A 17,709-nucleotide genomic window follows, 5' to 3' on the forward strand; every position below is an offset into this window, starting at 1 on the left:
CATGCTGGATATGGGTCAGTGCTCACTGCGGCATGGTGCACGTATGTGAGGAGCTGTTTGATGTCCACTTCTGTTCACTGTCTCATTTCACTGCTTGATGGCTGAAGGCCGAGTGGTGCTGGTTGGTGTCCGTGGTGCGATGATGAGAAGAGAGCTGGAGCAGGAATATGAGGCACCTACGGCCATCCCACCATGGTAACGCCCGATCTCGTCCGATCTCGGAAGCTAAGCAGGGTCGGGCCTGGTTAGTACTTGGATGGGAGACCTCCTGGGAATATCGGGTGCTGTAGGCTTTTGCTGCCGGCCTTTTCTATCCCTCTGGACCCAAGGGCTCCATCTGGCTGGAGCAGGCGCCAGCTTCTGTGGTTGGGGGCATTGTTCCGCTAAGCTCATTTTGAGACCCACTGGACTTAGTATCTCTTTGGTCTTTTCTCTGGTGTTGCACTTCTTTCTTATCCCATCCCCTCCCCCTCCCCCATCTGCCCTCCACTCCCCTCCCCAATCTGCCCTCCACACCCCCGCCCCCACCTCCACCCCTTCCCTTCCCTTCCCTTCCTTACCTTCCCTTCCCTTCCCTTCCCTTCCCTTCCCTTCCCTTCCCTTCCCTCCCTTCCCTTCCCTTCCCTTCCCTTCCCTTCCCTTCCCTTCCCTTCCCTTCCCTTCCCTTCCCCTCTCCCCCCCTCCCCTCACCCTCCCCTCTCCTTCCCCCCCCTCCCCTCCCCTACCCCCCCCCTCTCCCCTACCCCCACCTCCCCTCCCCTCCCCCCCCCCGTTTCCTTCTCTCATTGTCTTCTCCAACTTTACCTGCCATCACTGCACCATGCTCTACTCAAATAGCACATGTCTGCCTCCAAGGGGCTTGGCATGCACTGGAGTGCCACCTGCTGGATCCCGTCGCTGGTGTTCCCTGTAGGATTGCAGATGCACTGTAGGTCTCGCTTTTTACTCTCTTATCAGGGTCAGCGTTTGACCATGTTTGCCACGTTCCTTTGCAGAGCGTTCTGAGCTAGTGTGCAAGGTGTTGTGTAAGGTCCAAGTAGTGTCCCTGTGAATACGCTGCGCATGTGCGTCAGTCAGGAATGCATTGAGGTCTGCCATGCTGGATATGGGTCAGTGCTCACTGCGGCATGGTGCACGTATGTGAGGAGCTGTTTGATGTCCGCTTCTGTTCACGGTCCTCATTTCACTGCTTGATGGCTGAAGGCAGAGTGGTGCTCGGTTGGTGTCCGTGGTGTGAAGATGAGAGAGGGCTGGAGCAGGAATATGAAGCAACCTACGGCCATCCCGCCCTGGTAACGCCCGATCTCGTCCGATCTCGGAAGCTAAGCAGGGTCGGGCCTGGTTAGTACTTGGATGGGAGACCTCCTGGGAATACCGGGTGCTGTAGGCTTTTGCTGCCGGCCTTTTCTATCCCTCTGGACCCAAGGGCTCCAGCTGGCTGGAGCAGGCGCCAGCTTCTGTGGTTGGGGGCATTGTTCCGCTAAGCTCATTTTGAGACCCTCTGGACTTAGTATCTCTTTGGTCTTTTCTCTGGTGTTGCACTTCTTTCTTATCCCATCCCCTCCCCCTCCCCCATCTGCCCTCCACTCCCCTCCCCAATTCGGCCCTCCACACCCCGCCCCCACCTCCACCCCTTCCCTTCCCTTCCCTTCCCTTCCCTTCCCTTCCCTTCCCTTCCCTTCCCTTCCCTCCCTTCCCTTCCCTTCCCTTCCCTTCCCTTCCCTTCCCTTCCCTTCCCTTCCCTTCCCTTCCCTTCCCTTCCCTTCCCTTCCCCTCCCCCCCCCTCCCCTCCCCTCCCCTCTCCTTCCCTCCCCTCCCCTCCCCTACCCCCCCACCTCCCCTACCCCCACCCCCCTCCCCTCCCCCCCTTTTCTTCTCTCCATTGTCTTCTCCAACTTTACCTGCCATCACCTGCACCATGCTCTACTCAAATAGCACATGTCTGCCTCCAAGGGGCTTGGCATGCATTGGAGTGCCACCTGCTGGATCCCGTCGCTGGTGTTCCCTGTAGGATTGCAGATGCACTATAGGTCTCGCTTTTTACTCTCTTATCAGGGTCAGCGTTTGACCATGTTTGCCACGTTCCTTAGCAGAGCGTTCTGAGCTAGTGTGCAGGTGTTGTGTAAGGTCCAAGTAGTGTCCTGTGAATACGCTGCGCATGTGCGTCAGTCAGGAATGCATTGAGGTCTGCCATGCTGGATATGGGTCAGTGCTCACTGCGGCATGGTGCACATATGTGAGGAGCTGTTTGATGTCCGCTTCTGTTCACGGTCTCATTTCACTGCTTGATGGCTGAAGGCCGAGTGGTGCTGGTTGGTGTCCGTGGTGTGAAGATGAGAAGAGAGCTGGATCAGGAACATGAGGCACCTACGGCCATCACACCGTGATAACGCCCGATCTCGTCCGATCTCGGAAGCTAAGCAGGGTCGGGCCTGGTTAGTACTTGGATGGGAGACCTCCTGGGAATACCGGGTTGCTGTAGGCTTTTGCTGCCGGCCTTTTCTATCCCTCTGGACCCAAGGGCTCCAGCTGGCTGGAGCAGGCACCCGCTTCTGTGGTTGGGGGCAATTGTTCCGCTAAGCTCATTTTGAGACCCTCTGGACTTAGTATCTCTTTGGTCTTTTCTCTGGTGTTGCACTTCTTTCTATCCCATCCCTCACCTCCCGAGTCTGCCCTCCACTGCCCCTCCCCAATCTGCCCTCCACACCCCGCCCCCACCTCCACCCCTTCCCTTCCCTACCTTCCCTTCCCTTCCCTTCCCTTCCCTTCCCTTCCCTTCCCTTCCCTTCCCTTCCCTTCCCTTCCCTTCCCCTTCCCTTCCCTTCCCTTCCCTTCCCTTCCCTTCCTTCCCTTCCCTTCCCTTCCCTCCCCTCCCCTCCCCTCCCCTCCCCTCCCCTCCCCTCCCCTCCCCTCCCCTCCCCTCCCCTCCCCTCCCCTCCCCTCCCCCTCCCTCTCCTCCCCTCCCCTCCTCTCCCTCCCTTCCCCCTCCCCTCCCCCCCCCGGTTTTTTCTCTCCATTGTCTTCTCCAACTTTACCTGCCATCACTGCACCATGCTCTACTCAATAGCACATGTCTGCCTCCAAGGGGCTTGGCATGCACTGGGGTGCCACCTGCTGGATCCCGTCGCTGGTGTTCCCTGTAGATTGCAGATGCACTGTAGGTCTCGCTTTTTACTCTCTTATCAGGGTCAGCGTTTGACCATGTTTGCCACGTTCCTTTTGCAGAGCGCACTGAGCTAGTGTGCAGGTGTTGTGTAAGGTCCAAGTAGTGTCCTGTGAATACGCTGCGCATGTGCGTCAGTCAGGAATGCATTGAGGTCTGCCATGCTGGATATGGGTCAGTGCTCACTTGCGGCATGGTGCACGTATGTGAGGAGCTGTTTGATGTCCGCTTCTGTTCACTGTCTCATTTCACTAGCTTGATGGCTGAAGGCAGAGTGGTGCTGGTTGGGTGTCCGTGGTGTGAAGATGAGAAGAGGCTGGAGCAGGAATATGAGGCACCTACGGCCATCCCACCCTGGTAACGCCCGATCTCGTCCGATCTCGGAAGCTAAGCAGGGTCGGGCCTGGTTAGTACTTGGATGGGAGACCTCCTGGGAATACCGGGTGCTGTAGGCTTTTGCTGCCGGCCTTTTCTATCCCTCTGGTCTCAAAGGGTCCAGCTGGCTGGAGCAGGCGCCAGCTTCTGTGGTTGCAGGCATTGTTCCGCTAATCTCATATGAGACCCTGTGGACTTAGTATCTCTTTGGTCTTTTCTCTGGTGTTGCACTTCTTTCTTATCCCATCCCCCTCCCCTCCCCCATCTGCCCTCCATTCCCTCCCCAATCTGCCTCCACACCCCGCCCCCACCTCCACCCCTTCCCTTCCCTTCCCTTCCCTTCCCTTCCCTTCCCTTCCCTTCCCTTCCCTTCCCTTCCCTTCCCTTCCCCTTCCCCTTCCCTTCCCCTTCCCTCCCTTCCCTTCCCTTCCCTTTCCCTTCCCTTCCCTTCCCTTCCCTTCCCTTCCTTCCCTTCCCTTCCCTTCCCTTCCCTTCCCTTCTCCTTCCCTTTGAGGAAGACTGTTAAGCAAAACAGACCTGGCTGGCCTGAAAGGGTCAAACAGGGAACACGCAGCCCCTCCTGAAAGGGAAGGACTGCCACGTGTAACATGCGGCCCTTCCTGAAAGGGAAGGACTGCCACGTGTAACATGCAGCCCCTCCTGAAAGGGAAGGACTGCCATGTGAAACCAGCAAGCATAATTAACAGCTTCTTCGTTCCATGACCAAGAGCAGAACATGTTCTGTGGAGAGAACACCTTTTGATCACTGTACTGATCATAATACAAAGAGATTATTAACCAATGATGTATTGCTGTCAGCCACATGAATGTTATCCTATTTAAGTATTGTATACTCCTGTAGCTAAAAGATATAAAAACCCTGTAACAACAATAAACTTTGCTTCTTGCGCCACCAGAGCCTAAGCCCGTCTGTCCCAGGCGTCTTGAGCTGGTCTCCGTCATATGGTGCCGAAACCCGGGAATCTCGGACCTCCATATGACAAAGGCGTCGCTTCCTCCCACGAGCCGCGGTTGGTAAGTTGGAATAGGGAGGGTAAGGACTAGGGAATTGGACAGATTGTTAAATAAAATGGGACAAGCTGCAAGTACAGAACGAGGCATTTTTTCTGCAATGCTGAAATCATTATTAGTTGCCCGAGGAGTAAAAGTGACTCGGGGTCAGATTAGTCGTTTTTTAGATTTTATAGAGGAAGTATGCCCCTGGTTTCCCAGGGATGGAACTATTAATATGAAAACTTGGAATAAAGTAGGTGAAAGACTCCAGGGCTATTATGCTGTGCATGATCCTGAGAAGGTACCTATTGATACTTTTACACTTTGGACTCTAATAAAAGAATGTCTCAGAGGAGACACGGAGATGAGAAGTGGCAGCGGACCACTCGCTCAACAGAAAAGTTATATCCTGCCTTGTCGGCGATCAAAATCTCTTGATCATATCCCTTTGTCTATGCCATCAGCACCCCCACCCTCCCCTCCCCAATATAAGCAAACCTTTGATTTGTAAATTAGCAAACGACTTGCCGCCTTGTAAACCTCCTGGCACTAACATAACAAAGGATATTTTACCCCCTGATGATTGGGGAGAATTAGAAAAAGAGGCTGCTGAATATCACCGTAAGGATTTAGCGGCTGTATTTCCAGCGTTACAGGTTGCTAATGCCGCTGTGCAGACACAACAGACAGTCAAATCAGGCTCGATCAGATCCCCTTGCTGTTTCACTCTGCCTTTCGAGCAGGGCGAATGCCTCCCCCGCCTGGAGTAGATGCTTTGCTTATGCAACAATCCCCTATGCAATTAGCATTAAAAGAAGCTAGGAAAGCTGGGGAGACAATTTATGATTTTTCTGGGCACGTTTTTCCCCGTGATACAGAGCCAACAAGCAAATGGAAACACAGTAAATGATTATGAGCCTATTCCTTTTAAACAACTCAAAGAGCTCAAAGCTGCTAGTACACAGTATGGACCAACAGCCCCTTTTACTAATGGCAATTTTAGAACGGGTGGCTTCTAATGTGCTTCCCCCTGCAGACTGGCGTAGTTTAGCTAAAGCTGTTCTTACCGGAGGCGAATACCTCTTGTGGATGGCTGAATATTCTGATCAGTGTGGTCAATATGCTCAGACTCCACAAAGCTTGCGGTTAGGAATCACTTATGAACAATTAGCGGGGCTGGCGACTTTGCACATGTGTCTAATCAATTGAATTTTCGACCCAGAAGTATATGATTATATCAGGCAAATCGGTCTTTCCTCTTGGAAGAAATTGCCAAAATCTGGAGTTAAAAAGGAGGGAGCTAACCAAAATCCGGCAGGGATCTGATGAACCGTATAGAGGAATTTGTAGCTCGCTTACTTCAAGTTTCAGCTAGACTTATTGAAGATTCAGATGCTGCTCTTATATTGGTTAAAGAATTGGCCTTTGAAAATGCAAATTCTATTTGTCAAGCTACACTGCGACCATGGAAAGGAAAGCGACCTTAATGACTATGGTTCGCCTTTGTTCAGAGATCGGGCCAGCGTATGTGCAGGGTGTTACCTTAGCAGCCGCCCTCAAAGGACAATCAATTGAACAGGCGATGGCTATCCTGAAATCAGGCAATAAGCAAAGAGTGCCCGGTCCTCCAGGTAGTTGCTATACATGTGGCAAGATGGGACATGTAGCAAAAGAATGTAAAACAAATCGGCCCCCTTTAAACAACCTAACAGTAAAGATCCAGGCATTTGTCCTAAATGTAAGAAAGGAAAGCACTGGGCGAATGAATGCCATTCGCGCCGAGACAAAGACGGCAATCTATTAGTTTAATACCCCTGGGTTACAGGGAAACGAGAGAATGGGCCAGCCCCGGGCCCAGAAAACAAAGCGGGGAATTTTTCCAGTCAGCGAAACGGATCGCAACACAAATCCGTTTCAGACCTTACCCGAGCAACTACCAACGGCGCCGGACTGGACCTCTGTACCGCCCCTCCCACTTCGTATTAACCCCAGAAATGGGAGTGCAAGCAGTCCCTACCGGGACATATGGGCCGTTACCAAACAACACATGCGGTCTGATATTTAGGGCGTAGTGGGCTGACAATGAAAGGGCTAAAAGTACTGCCAGGTCTCATAGATCCTGACTATCTTGGAGAGATCCGAGTGATGATACAAACTGAAACTGTGATATTTACCCTTCCACAAGGAACCAAAATAGCTCAAATATTATTACTTCCCTTTTTCAAATCAGTAGATCAGACATTAAACAAAAAGAAAGGCATGACAGGATTTGGTTCAACAGATGTGTACTTGTACATCAAATTGGTCAAGAGCGGCCTGAGTTAACACTTACAATAGAAAATGTACAGTTTATTGGGTTATTAGACACTGGTGCCGACGTCTCTGTCATGTCACAAAACCAATGGCCATCAGATTGGCCCTTGGTTGATTCTGTAACTCATTTAAAAGGTATCGGTGCTGAGAGTACTCCAAAGCAAAGTGTTAGAATATTGACATGGTCAGATGCTGAAGGCCACACTGGCACAAATTCAACCGTATGTTTTACCAGATCTGCCTTTGAACTTATGGGGCCGAGATGTGCTAACTCAAATGGGGGCTTATCTTTACAGTCCTAGCTCCGCAGTAACAAATATGATGTGTCAGCAAAATTATTATCCAGGGCAGGGAATGGGGAAAGATTCCCACGGAATAATTGAGCCAATTCAGTCTAAGAAAAAACCCCATGAGAAGAGGGGTTGGGTTTTCCCTTGCAGTGACTACTGATACTCCTGTCCCCCATGCTGATAAAATTATCTGGAAATCCGATGAACCAGTATGGGTGGATCAGTGGCCACTGACAAAAGAAAAGTTAATGGCAGCTAGGGAATTGGTACAGGAGCAATTAGCCCTAGGTCATATTGAACCATCCACCTCTCCATGGAATTCTCCTATTTTTGTAATCAGAAAGAAGTCAGAAAAATGGCGATTACTGCAAGATTTGCGAGCAGTAAACAAAACCATGCATCCCATGGGAGCCCTACAGCCAGGCCTCCCGAATCCTATGACAATTCCATCAAAATATTTAAAAATTATAATTGATTTAAAAAGATTGCTTTTATACTATTCGCCTGCATCCTGTAGATTGTCCTAGATTTGCCTTTAGTGTACCGTCTATTAATTTTGATAAACCAATGGATCGCTATCAGTGGAAAGTTTTGCCACAGGGCATGGCCAATAGTCCTACTCTTTGTCCAGAAATTTGTTCATAACAGCATTAAGGACACAAGACAGCAATATCCTACAGTTGTATGTGTACATTACATGGATGATATTTTGCTAGCAGCAGAAAATTCTTCCTTGTTAGAGGAAGCCTTTGGTCACATGCAGATACAACTCACAAAAAACCGGTCTAAAAATAGCAGAAGAAAAAATTCAAAGAGATTACCCTTTTCAGTATTTAGGATTTCAGCTATATCCAAAGCACTTTCTAACCACAAAAAATATCAATTTCGCTAAATAAATTGAGCACATTAAATGATTTTCAAAAACTGTTGGGAGATATAACTGGATGCGGCCTTATTTAAAATTAACCACTCATGATTTAAGCCCACTTTTTCAAACCCTTGAAGGAAATCCAGATCCTAGTTCTCCACGTCAGCTAACTCCACAAGCAAAGGAGGCCTTGCGGAAAGTTGAACAAGCAATTGAGACAGCTCGAGTTACCTATGCTTCTCTTACTGATCCATGGAAATTAATAATACTCCCTACACCCCTTGCACCTACGGGTGTTCTGTATCAGGATGGTGTATTATACTGGATTCATGGTAAGCATACCCCAATCTGGCACGTTACATTCGTATCCCATGCCTTATTGCTGAGCGAATTCGAACTGGTCGCCACCTTAGTATTATGTATTTAGGGAAGGAGCCTGCCACAATTGTTCTTCCATATAAACCTGATCAACTTACCTGGCTTTTTAATATGCTAGATGATTTTGCTTTAGCTTTTGCAGGATATACAGGGGAGATTACTAATGAATATCCAAAAGATAAAATTCTCAGCTTTGCAGCTTATCATTCAATCACTTTCCCAACAATTGTTAAGCGGCAGCCGCTTCCAGCAGCACTTACAGTTTTTACTGATGGTTCTTCTAACGGTCGTGCTGTATTAGTAACCACAGACAACACCTACGCTTGGAATTTGATAAATGTATCAGCACAAATGGCAGAGCTTTATGCAGTATATCAAGCCCTTCTACAGTTTTCACAACCATTGAATATTATTACTGACAGTGTGTATATAGTTAATGCTCTGCAATTACTTGAGACTGTTCCACGAATCAACTCTAAGGTCACTTTTATTCAACAATATTTAAGCCTGATTCAATCTCTCTTGATCGAAAGAAACCACCCCATATATGTTGGCCACATACGAAGCCATACAGGTCTACCAGGGCCTCTTGCTGATGGTAACAAGCAAGCTGATCATTACACCAGGATTTATATGGCCAATTTGCAGAAAGCTCAGCAATTACATAAATTACATCATGTCTCCGCTCGCACCCTCAGAAAACTTTGCCACCTTACCAGAGACCAAGCCCGACAAATAGTCAAAAATTGCTCTGCTTGTGCGCCCCTATTACCTGCTCCACACTTGGGTGTAAACCCACGCGGCCTACAACCTAATGAATTATGGCAAATGGATGTCACCCACATGCCCTCCTTTGGTAAACTCTCTTATGTTCATGTCACTATAGACACTTATTCACATTTTGTAATGGCCACCCCATTATCAGGAGAACGTGCATCTCAGGTTTGTACTCATCTATTTCACTGTTTTTCTATCCTTGGCATCCCAAAAACCATCAAAACTGACAATGGCCCTGCATATACTAGTGACACTTTCCGAAATTTTTGTAAGCAATTTTCTATTCATCACAAAACTGGTATTCCATATAATCCCCAAGGCCAAGGAATCATCGAAAAATGCAATCATCTCCTCAAGCAGCAATTAAACAAATTAAAAAGGGGGATATGGGGATTCAAGGACACACCCACCTCCCTGTTAAACCATGCCTTATTTATTCTTAATTTTTTACAAGTTGATAATGATGGGTTGTCTGCCGCTGACAGGCATTGGAATCCTACCAATAAGCCCAAGCCATTAGTATACTGGCGGGACCCACAGGATAGGCAATTACGTGGACCAGACCCAGTACTAATGTGGGGACGAGGGTATGCTTGTATCTTCCCTACAGATGAGCCATCACCGCGGTGGATCCCTGAACGACTCATTCGACATGCCAAAAACCAAGATGGGAAAACTGCGAAGGAAGATTCAGAGACTGACTCTAACCCAGACATGGGAAAGAAAGATGCAAGTGAAAATACGACTCGTGGCCCTAATCCTTAGTACCTTGTGGATCCTACATCATGGCTGTTATGCAGGAACATATTGGGCATTTATACCCAATCCTCCTATCATTCATCCAGTAACATGGGATGAACCTGTGGACATTCCGGTTTACAACAATCAAACAATGTTTATGGGGCAATATTCAGATGGACACATAATAGAGTTCTCTGCGCGTTTTAATTATTCTGGAAAGGTTGATGGTATGCCTATATGTTTTCAGATGAATCAAACACAATCCCTGTGTGAGAAAGTGGTAATGCAGCAAGATTGGGATACCAATGTTTCAACAGGAATTCACTGGGCTCTGAATTTTCTCTATATAGATTTAGCTAGGGGGACAAGAGGTTCTGGAACACCTCCCTTAAATTTTCCTTTATGTCAAAGCACAATCACTCCAAAAACAGAATTTGCACCTTTATGGAGAGCATGTCGAGCTAACGAAACAGTGTGCATTGATTCCACTATCTGTGATTGGAATATGATAGGAAATCAAGGGCGACCAATTAATTTGGTCTCAGGAATTTGGACAAAAAACAATCATACGTTCTATTCTAATTTATGGAAAGCAGTCGCAGCCATGGAAAAAATCAAAGCAAAACGATTAAACTTGACTTGGATTCAAATAAATAATAAATGGGCAATGACTGCAGAGAGTTATACAACTGAGTTTTATATGCGAGCTTGTGTTCCAGAACCTTATGCCTTTTTAAGCGGACCACTAAATATTGTAAATAGCATAGTGAGTTGTACCGATTGTGTAATCTCTAATTGTCTTAATAGTAGCAGTAGTTCCTTCTTGTTAGTAAAGCAACCTGATTATGTCTATCTTCCTGTAAATTTGACACATTATTGGTATGCTGATAAGGGAATGGAAATTCTCCAAGAAACTTCTTTGCAATTAATAGAGAGATCTAAGCGAATGGTCGGATTAATAATAGCCGGAATAGCTGCGCTCATTGCTGCCATAGCAGTAACTACAGTAGCTTCTATTTCTTTAACAACTAGTATTCAGACAGCAGCTTATGTTAATGAATTATCAATTAATGTATCTAAAGCTTTACAAAATCAAGCTACTTGGGATGAAAAGATTGAACTGCGTCTCAATTCCTTAAAGGATACAGTAGACATCCTGGGAAGACAGTTACAAATTATAGCTACTCGTGAATCTCTCTTATGTCATGCAGAATACCGAGCTATCTGTGTGACTCCTGTTGAATACAATAATACCAAATTCTCTTGGAATAAAATACAAGATCATCTTCAAGGCATATGGAATAATGCGAACACATCATTAGATCTTAGGGAATTGAGACAGCACATTCACGATATGATACAATCGCACCATATAGATCTTTCAGTAGCAGCTCAAACTACTACATTTATAAGCGCTCTAAAATCTGCATTTCCGTCCTTCAAATCATTTAGAAATGGAATTTATGGGCTGATAGTCATTGCCATAATGATAATAATAGGAATTCTTGCTTGTCCATGCTTGATGAAAATGATAATAAATAAACTCCAAAATTTGCATATAAATCTTAAAAAATTGGAAATGGAAAACACAAAAAACAAACCACCACCACCCCTGGTCTAATAAAATAGAAAAGGGTGGAATGAGGAAGACTGTTAAGCAAAACAGACCTGGCTGGCCTGAAAGGGTCAAACAGGGAACACGCAGCCCCTCCTGAAAGGGAAGGACTGCCACGTGTAACATGCGGCCCTTCCTGAAAGGGAAGGACTGCCACGTGTAACATGCGGCCCCTCCTGAAAGGGAAGGACTGCCATGTGAAACCAGCAAGCATAATTAACAGCTTCTTCGTTCCATGACCAAGAGCAGAACATGTTCTGTGGAGAGAACACCTTTTGATCACTGTACTGATCATAATACAAAGAGATTATTAACCAATGATGTATTGCTGTCAGCCACATGAATGTTATCCTATTTAAGTATTGTATACTCCTGTAGCTAAAAGATATAAAAACCCTGTAACAACAATAAACTTTGCTTCTTGCGCCACCAGAGCCTAAGCCCGTCTGTCCCAGACGTCTTGAGCTGGTCTCCGTCATCCCTTCCCTTCCCTTCCCTTCCCTTCCCTTCCCTTCCCTTCCCTTCCCTTCCCTTCCCTTCCCTTCCCTTCCCTTCCCTTCCCTTCCCTTCCCTTCCCTTCCCTTCCCTTCCCTTCCCTTCCCTTCCCTCCCCTCCCCTCCCCTCCCCTCCCCTCTTCTCTCCCTCCCCTCCCCACCCCTCCCCTCCCCTCCCCTCCCCCCCCCGGTTTTTCTCTCCATTGTCTTCTCCAACTTTACCTGCCATCACTGCACCATGCTCTACTCAAATAGCACATGTCTGCCTCCAAGGGGCTTGGCATGCACTGGAGTGCCACCTGCTGGATCCCGTCGCTGGTGTTCCCTGTAGGATTGCAGATGCACTGTAGGTCTCGCTTTTTACTCTCTTATCAGGGTCAGCGTTTGACCATGTTTGCCACGTTCCTTTGCAGAGCGTTCTGAGCTAGTGAGCAGGTGTTGTGTAAGGTCCAAGTAGTGTCCTGTGAATACGCTGCGCATGTGCGTCAGTCAGGAATGCATTGAGGTCTGCCATGCTGGATATGGGTCAGTGCTCACTGCGGCATGGTGCACGTATGTGAGGAGCTGTTTGATGTCCGCTTCTGTTCACTGTCTCATTTCACTGCTTGATGGCTGAAGGCAGAGTGGTGCTGGTTGGTGTCCGTGGTGTGAAGATGAGAAGAGGGCTGGAGCAGGAATATGAGGCACCTACGGCCATCCCACCCTGGTAACGCCCGATCTCGTCCGATCTCGGAAGCTAAGCAGGGTCGGGCCTGGTTAGTACTTGGATGGGAGACCTCCTGGGAATACCGGGTGCTGTAGGCTTTTGCTGCCGGCCTTTTCTATCCCTCTGGACCCAAGGGCTCCAGCTGGCAGGAGCAGGCGCCCGCTTCTGTGGTTGGGGGCATTGTTCCGCTAAGCTCATTTTGAGACCCTCTGGACTTAGTATCTCTTCGGTCTTTTCTCTGGTGTTGCACTTCTTTCTTATCCCATCCCCTCACCTCCCGAGTCTGCCCTCCACTCCCCTCCCCAATCTGCCCTCCACACCCCGCCCCCACCTCCACCCCTTCCCTTCCCTTCCCTTCCCTTCCCTTCCCTTCCCTTCCCTTCCCTTCCCTTCCCTTCCCTTCCCTTCCCTTCCCTTCCCTTCCCTTCCCTTCCCTTCCCTTCCCTTCCCTTCCCTTCCCTTCCCTTCCCTTCCCTTCCCTTCCCTTCCCTTCCCTTCCCTTCCCTTCCCTTCCCTTCCCTTCCCTTCCCTTCCCTTCCCTTCCCTTCCCTTCCCTTCCCTTCCCTTCCCTTCCCTTCCCTTCCCTTCCCTTCCCTTCCCTCCCCCTCCCCTCCCCTCCCCTCCCCTCCCCTCCCCTCCCCTCCCCTCCCCTCCCCTCCCCTCCCCTCCCCTCCCCTCCCCTCCCCCTCCCTCCCCCCCCCCGGTTTTCCTCTCCATTGTCTTCTCCAACTTTACCTGCCATCACTGCACCATGCTCTACTCAAATAGCACATGTCTGCCTCCAAGGGGCTTGGCATGCACTGGAGTGCCACCTGCTGGATCCCGTCGCTGGTGTTCCCTGTAGGATTGCAGATGCACTGTAGGTCTCGCTTTTTACTCTCTTATCAGGGTCAGCGTTTGACCATGTTTGCCACTTTCCTTTGCAGAGCGTTCTGAGCTAGTGAGCAGGTGTTGTGTAAGGTCCAAGTAGTGTCCTGTGAATACGCTGCGCATGTGCGTCAGTCAGGAATGCATTGAGGTCTGCCATGCTGGATATGGGTCAGTGCTCACTGCGGCATGGTGCACGTATGTGAGGAGCTGTTTGATGTCCGCTTCTGTTCACTGTCTCATTTCACTGCTTGATGGCTGAAGGCAGAGTGGTGCTGGTTGGTGTCCGTGGTGTGAAGATGAGAAGAGGGCTGGAGCAGGAATATGAGGCACCTACGGCCATCCCACCCTGGTAACGCCCGATCTCGTCCGATCTCGGAAGCTAAGCAGGGTCGGGCCTGGTTAGTACTTGGATGGGAGACCTCCTGGGAATACCGGGTGCTGTAGGCTTTTGCTGCCGGCCTTTTCTATCCCTCTGGTCTCAAAGGGTCCAGCTGGCTGGAGCAGGCGCCAGCTTCTGTGGTTACAGGCATTGCTCCGCTAATCTCATATGAGACCCTGTGGACTTAGTATCTCTTTGGTCTTTTCTCTGGTGTTGCACTTCTTTCTTATCCCATCCCCTCCCCTCCCCCATCTGCCCTCCATTCCCCTCCCCAATCTGCCCTCCACACCCCGCCCCCGCCCCCACCTCCACCCCTTCCCTTCCCTTCCCTTCCCTTCCCTTCCCTTCCCTTCCCTTCCCTTCCCTTCCCTTCCCTTCCCTTCCCTTCCCTTCCCTTCCCTTCCCTTCCCTTCCCTTCCCTTCCCTTCCCTTCCCTTCCCTTCCCTTCCCTTCCCTTCCCTTCCCTTCCCTTCCCTTCCCTTCCCTTCCCTTCCCTTCCCTTCCCTTCCCTTCCCTTCCCTTCCCTTCCCTTCCCTCCCCTCCCCTCCCCTCCCCTCCCCTCCCCTCCCCTCCCCTCCCCTCCCCTCCCCTCCCCTCCCCTCCCCCCCCGTTTCTTCTCTCCATTGTCTTCTCCAACTTTACCTGCCATCACTGCACCATGCTCTACTCAAATAGCACATGTCTGCCTCCAAGGGGCTTGGCATGCATTGGAGTGCCACCTGCTGGATCCCGTCGCTGGTGTTCCCTGTAGGATTGCAGATGCACTGTAGGTCTCGCTTTTTACTCTCTTATCAGGGTCAGCGTTTGACCATGTTTGCCACGTTCCTTTTGCAGAGCGCACTGAGCTAGTGTGCAGGTGTTGTGTAAGGTCCAAGTAGTGTCCTGTGAATACGCTGCGCATGTGCGTCAGTCAGGAATGCATTGAGGTCTGCCATGCTGGATATGGGTCAGTGCTCACTGCGGCATGGTGCACGTATGTGAGGAGCTGTTTGATCTGTCTCATTTCACTGCTTGATGGCTGAAGGCCGAGTGGTGCTGGTTGGTGTCCGTGGTGTGATGATGAGAAGAGAGCTGGAGCAGGAATATGAGGCACCTACGGCCATCCCACCCTGGTAACGCCCGATCTCGTCCGATCTCGGAAGCTAAGCAGGGTCGGGCCTGGTTAGTACTTGGATGGGAGACCTCCTGGGAATACCGGGTGCTGTAGGCTTTTGCTGCCGGCCTTTTCTATCCCTCTGGTCTCAAAGGGTCCAGCTGGCTGGAGCAGGCGCCAGCTTCTGTGGTTGCAGGCATTGTTCCGCTAATCTCATATGAGACCCTGTGGACTTAGTATCTCTTTGGTCTTTTCTCTGGTGTTGCACTTCTTTCTTATCCCATCCCCTCCCCTCCCCCATCTGCCCTCCATTCCCCTCCCCAATCTGCCCTCCACACCCCGCCCCCACCTCCACCCCTTCCCTTCCCTTCCCTTCCCTTCCCTTCCCTTCCCTTCCCTTCCCTTCCCTTCCCTTCCCTTCCCTTCCCTTCCCTTCCCTTCCCTTCCCTTCCCTTCCCTTCCCTTCCCTTCCCTTCCCTTCCCTTCCCTTCCCTTCCCTTCCCTTCCCTTCCCTTCCCTTCCCTTCCCTTCCCTTCCCTTCCCTTCCCTTCCCTTCCCTTCCCTTCCCTTCCCTTCCCTCCCCTCCCCTCCCCTCCCCTCCCCTCCCCTCCCCTCCCCTCCCCTCCCCTCCCCTCCCCTCTTCTCCCCTCCCCTCCCCTCCCCTCCCCTCCCCTCCCCTCCCCCCCCCGGTTTTTCTCTCCATTGTCTTCTCCAACTTTACCTGCCATCACTGCACCATGCTCTACTCAAATAGCACATGTCTGCCTCCAAGGGGCTTGGCATGCACTGGAGTGCCACCTGCTGGATCCCGTCGCTGGTGTTCCCTGTAGGATTGCAGATGCACTGTAGGTCTCGCTTTTTACTCTCTTATCAGGGTCAGCGTTTGACCATGTTTGCCACGTTCCTTTGCAGAGCGTTCTGAGCTAGTGAGCAGGTGTTGTGTAAGGTCCAAGTAGTGTCCTGTGAATACGCTGCGCATGTGCGTCAGTCAGGAATGCATTGAGGTCTGCCATGCTGGATATGGGTCAGTGCTCACTGCGGCATGGTGCACGTATGTGAGGAGCTGTTTGATGTCCACTTCTGTTCACTGTCTCATTTCACTGCTTGATGGCTGAAGCAGAGTGGTGCTGGTTGGTGTCCGTGGTGTGAAGATGAGAAGAGGGCTGGAGCAGGAATATGAGGCACCTACGGCCATCCCACCCTGGTAACGCCCGATCTCGTCCGATCTCGGAAGCTAAGCAGGGTCGGGCCTGGTTAGTACTTGGATGGGAGACCTCCTGGGAATACCGGGTGCTGTAGGCTTTTGCTGCCGGCCTTTTCTATCCCTCTGGACCCAAGGGCTCCAGCTGGCTGGAGCAGGCGCCCGCTTCTGTGGTTGGGGGCATTGTTCCGCTAAGCTCATTTTGAGACCCTCTGGACTTAGTATCTCTTCGGTCTTTTCTCTGGTGTTGCACTTCTTTCTTATCCCATCCCCTCACCTCCCGAGTCTGCCCTCCACTCCCCTCCCCAATCTGCCCTCCACACCCCGCCCCCACCTCCACCCCTTCCCTTCCCTTCCCTTCCCTTCCCTTCCCTTCCCTTCCCTTCCCTTCCCTTCCCTTCCCTTCCCTTCCCTTCCCTTCCCTTCCCTTCCCTTCCCTTCCCTTCCCTTCCCTTCCCTTCCCTTCCCTTCCCTTCCCTTCCCTTCCCCTTCCCTTCCCTTCCCCTCCCCTCCCCTCCCCTCCCCTCCCCTCCCCTCCCCTCCCCTCCCCTCCCCTCCCCTCCCCTCCCCTCCCCTCTTCTCCCCTCCCCTCCCCTCCCCTCCCCTCCCCTCCCCTCCCCCCCCCGGTTTTTCTCTCCATTGTCTTCTCCAACTTTACCTGCCATCACTGCACCATGCTCTACTCAAATAGCACATGTCTGCCTCCAAGGGGCTTGGCATGCACTGGAGTGCCACCTGCTGGATCCCGTCGCTGGTGTTCCCTGTAGGATTGCAGATGCACTGTAGGTCTCGCTTTTTACTCTCTTATCAGGGTCAGCGTTTGACCATGTTTGCCACGTTCCTTTGCAGAGCGTTCTGAGCTAGTGAGCAGGTGTTGTGTAAGGTCCAAGTAGTGTCCTGTGAATACGCTGCGCATGTGCGTCAGTCAGGAATGCATTGAGGTCTGCCATGCTGGATATGGGTCAGTGCTCACTGCGGCATGGTGCACGTATGTGAGGAGCTGTTTGATGTCCACTTCTGTTCACTGTCTCATTTCACTGCTTGATGGCTGAAGGCCGAGTGGTGCTGGTTGGTGTCCGTGGTGTGATGATGAGAAGAGAGCTGGAGCAGGAATATGAGGCACCTACGGCCATCCCACCCTGGTAACGCCCGATCTCGTCCGATCTCGGAAGCTAAGCAGGGTCGGGCCTGGTTAGTACTTGGATGGGAGACCTCCTGGGAATACCGGGTGCTGTAGGCTTTTGCTGCCGGCCTTTTCTATCCCTCTGGTCTCAAAGGGTCCATCTGGCTGGAGCAGGCGCCAGCTTCTGTGGTTGCAGGCATTGTTCCGCTAATCTCATATGAGACCCTGTGGACTTAGTATCTCTTTGGTCTTTTCTCTGGTGTTGCACTTCTTTCTTATCCCATCCCCTCCCCTCCCCCATCTGCCCTC

At 50.7% G+C, this 17,709-nt stretch overlaps 1 long non-coding RNA gene and 9 other non-coding genes across 10 annotated transcripts; all 10 read left to right on the forward strand.

Moving 5' to 3' along the window:
* Positions 1–174: 174 nt before the first annotated feature.
* Positions 175–293, forward strand: LOC125697943 (5S ribosomal RNA). The gene has a single exon (XR_007379015.1). It is a non-coding gene; the product is annotated as a 5S ribosomal RNA (ribosomal RNA).
* Positions 294–1,271: 978 nt separating this feature from the next.
* LOC125697920 (5S ribosomal RNA) lies at positions 1,272–1,390 on the forward strand. Its single transcript, XR_007378993.1, has one exon. It is a non-coding gene; the product is annotated as a 5S ribosomal RNA (ribosomal RNA).
* Positions 1,391–2,365: 975 nt separating this feature from the next.
* LOC125697948 (5S ribosomal RNA) lies at positions 2,366–2,485 on the forward strand. The gene has a single exon (XR_007379020.1). It is a non-coding gene; the product is annotated as a 5S ribosomal RNA (ribosomal RNA).
* A 1,014-nt stretch (positions 2,486–3,499) lies between these two features.
* LOC125697910 (5S ribosomal RNA) lies at positions 3,500–3,618 on the forward strand. The gene has a single exon (XR_007378985.1). It is a non-coding gene; the product is annotated as a 5S ribosomal RNA (ribosomal RNA).
* A 430-nt stretch (positions 3,619–4,048) lies between these two features.
* LOC125697570 (uncharacterized) lies at positions 4,049–11,961 on the forward strand. Its single transcript, XR_007378858.1, has 2 exons — positions 4,049–4,141; positions 11,614–11,961. It is a non-coding gene; the product is annotated as an uncharacterized LOC125697570 (long non-coding RNA).
* A 752-nt stretch (positions 11,962–12,713) lies between these two features.
* On the forward strand, positions 12,714–12,832 carry LOC125697911 (5S ribosomal RNA). Its single transcript, XR_007378986.1, has one exon. It is a non-coding gene; the product is annotated as a 5S ribosomal RNA (ribosomal RNA).
* A 1,100-nt stretch (positions 12,833–13,932) lies between these two features.
* Positions 13,933–14,051, forward strand: LOC125697912 (5S ribosomal RNA). Its single transcript, XR_007378987.1, has one exon. It is a non-coding gene; the product is annotated as a 5S ribosomal RNA (ribosomal RNA).
* A 1,023-nt stretch (positions 14,052–15,074) lies between these two features.
* On the forward strand, positions 15,075–15,193 carry LOC125697913 (5S ribosomal RNA). The gene has a single exon (XR_007378988.1). It is a non-coding gene; the product is annotated as a 5S ribosomal RNA (ribosomal RNA).
* Positions 15,194–16,259: 1,066 nt separating this feature from the next.
* LOC125697916 (5S ribosomal RNA) lies at positions 16,260–16,378 on the forward strand. Its single transcript, XR_007378989.1, has one exon. It is a non-coding gene; the product is annotated as a 5S ribosomal RNA (ribosomal RNA).
* Positions 16,379–17,398: 1,020 nt separating this feature from the next.
* Positions 17,399–17,517, forward strand: LOC125697918 (5S ribosomal RNA). The gene has a single exon (XR_007378991.1). It is a non-coding gene; the product is annotated as a 5S ribosomal RNA (ribosomal RNA).
* The last annotated feature ends 192 nt before the right edge of the window (positions 17,518–17,709 follow it).

This window comes from Lagopus muta, chromosome 9 (assembly GCF_023343835.1).
Source record: "Lagopus muta isolate bLagMut1 chromosome 9, bLagMut1 primary, whole genome shotgun sequence".
NCBI classification, from domain to species: domain Eukaryota; kingdom Metazoa; phylum Chordata; class Aves; order Galliformes; family Phasianidae; genus Lagopus; species Lagopus muta.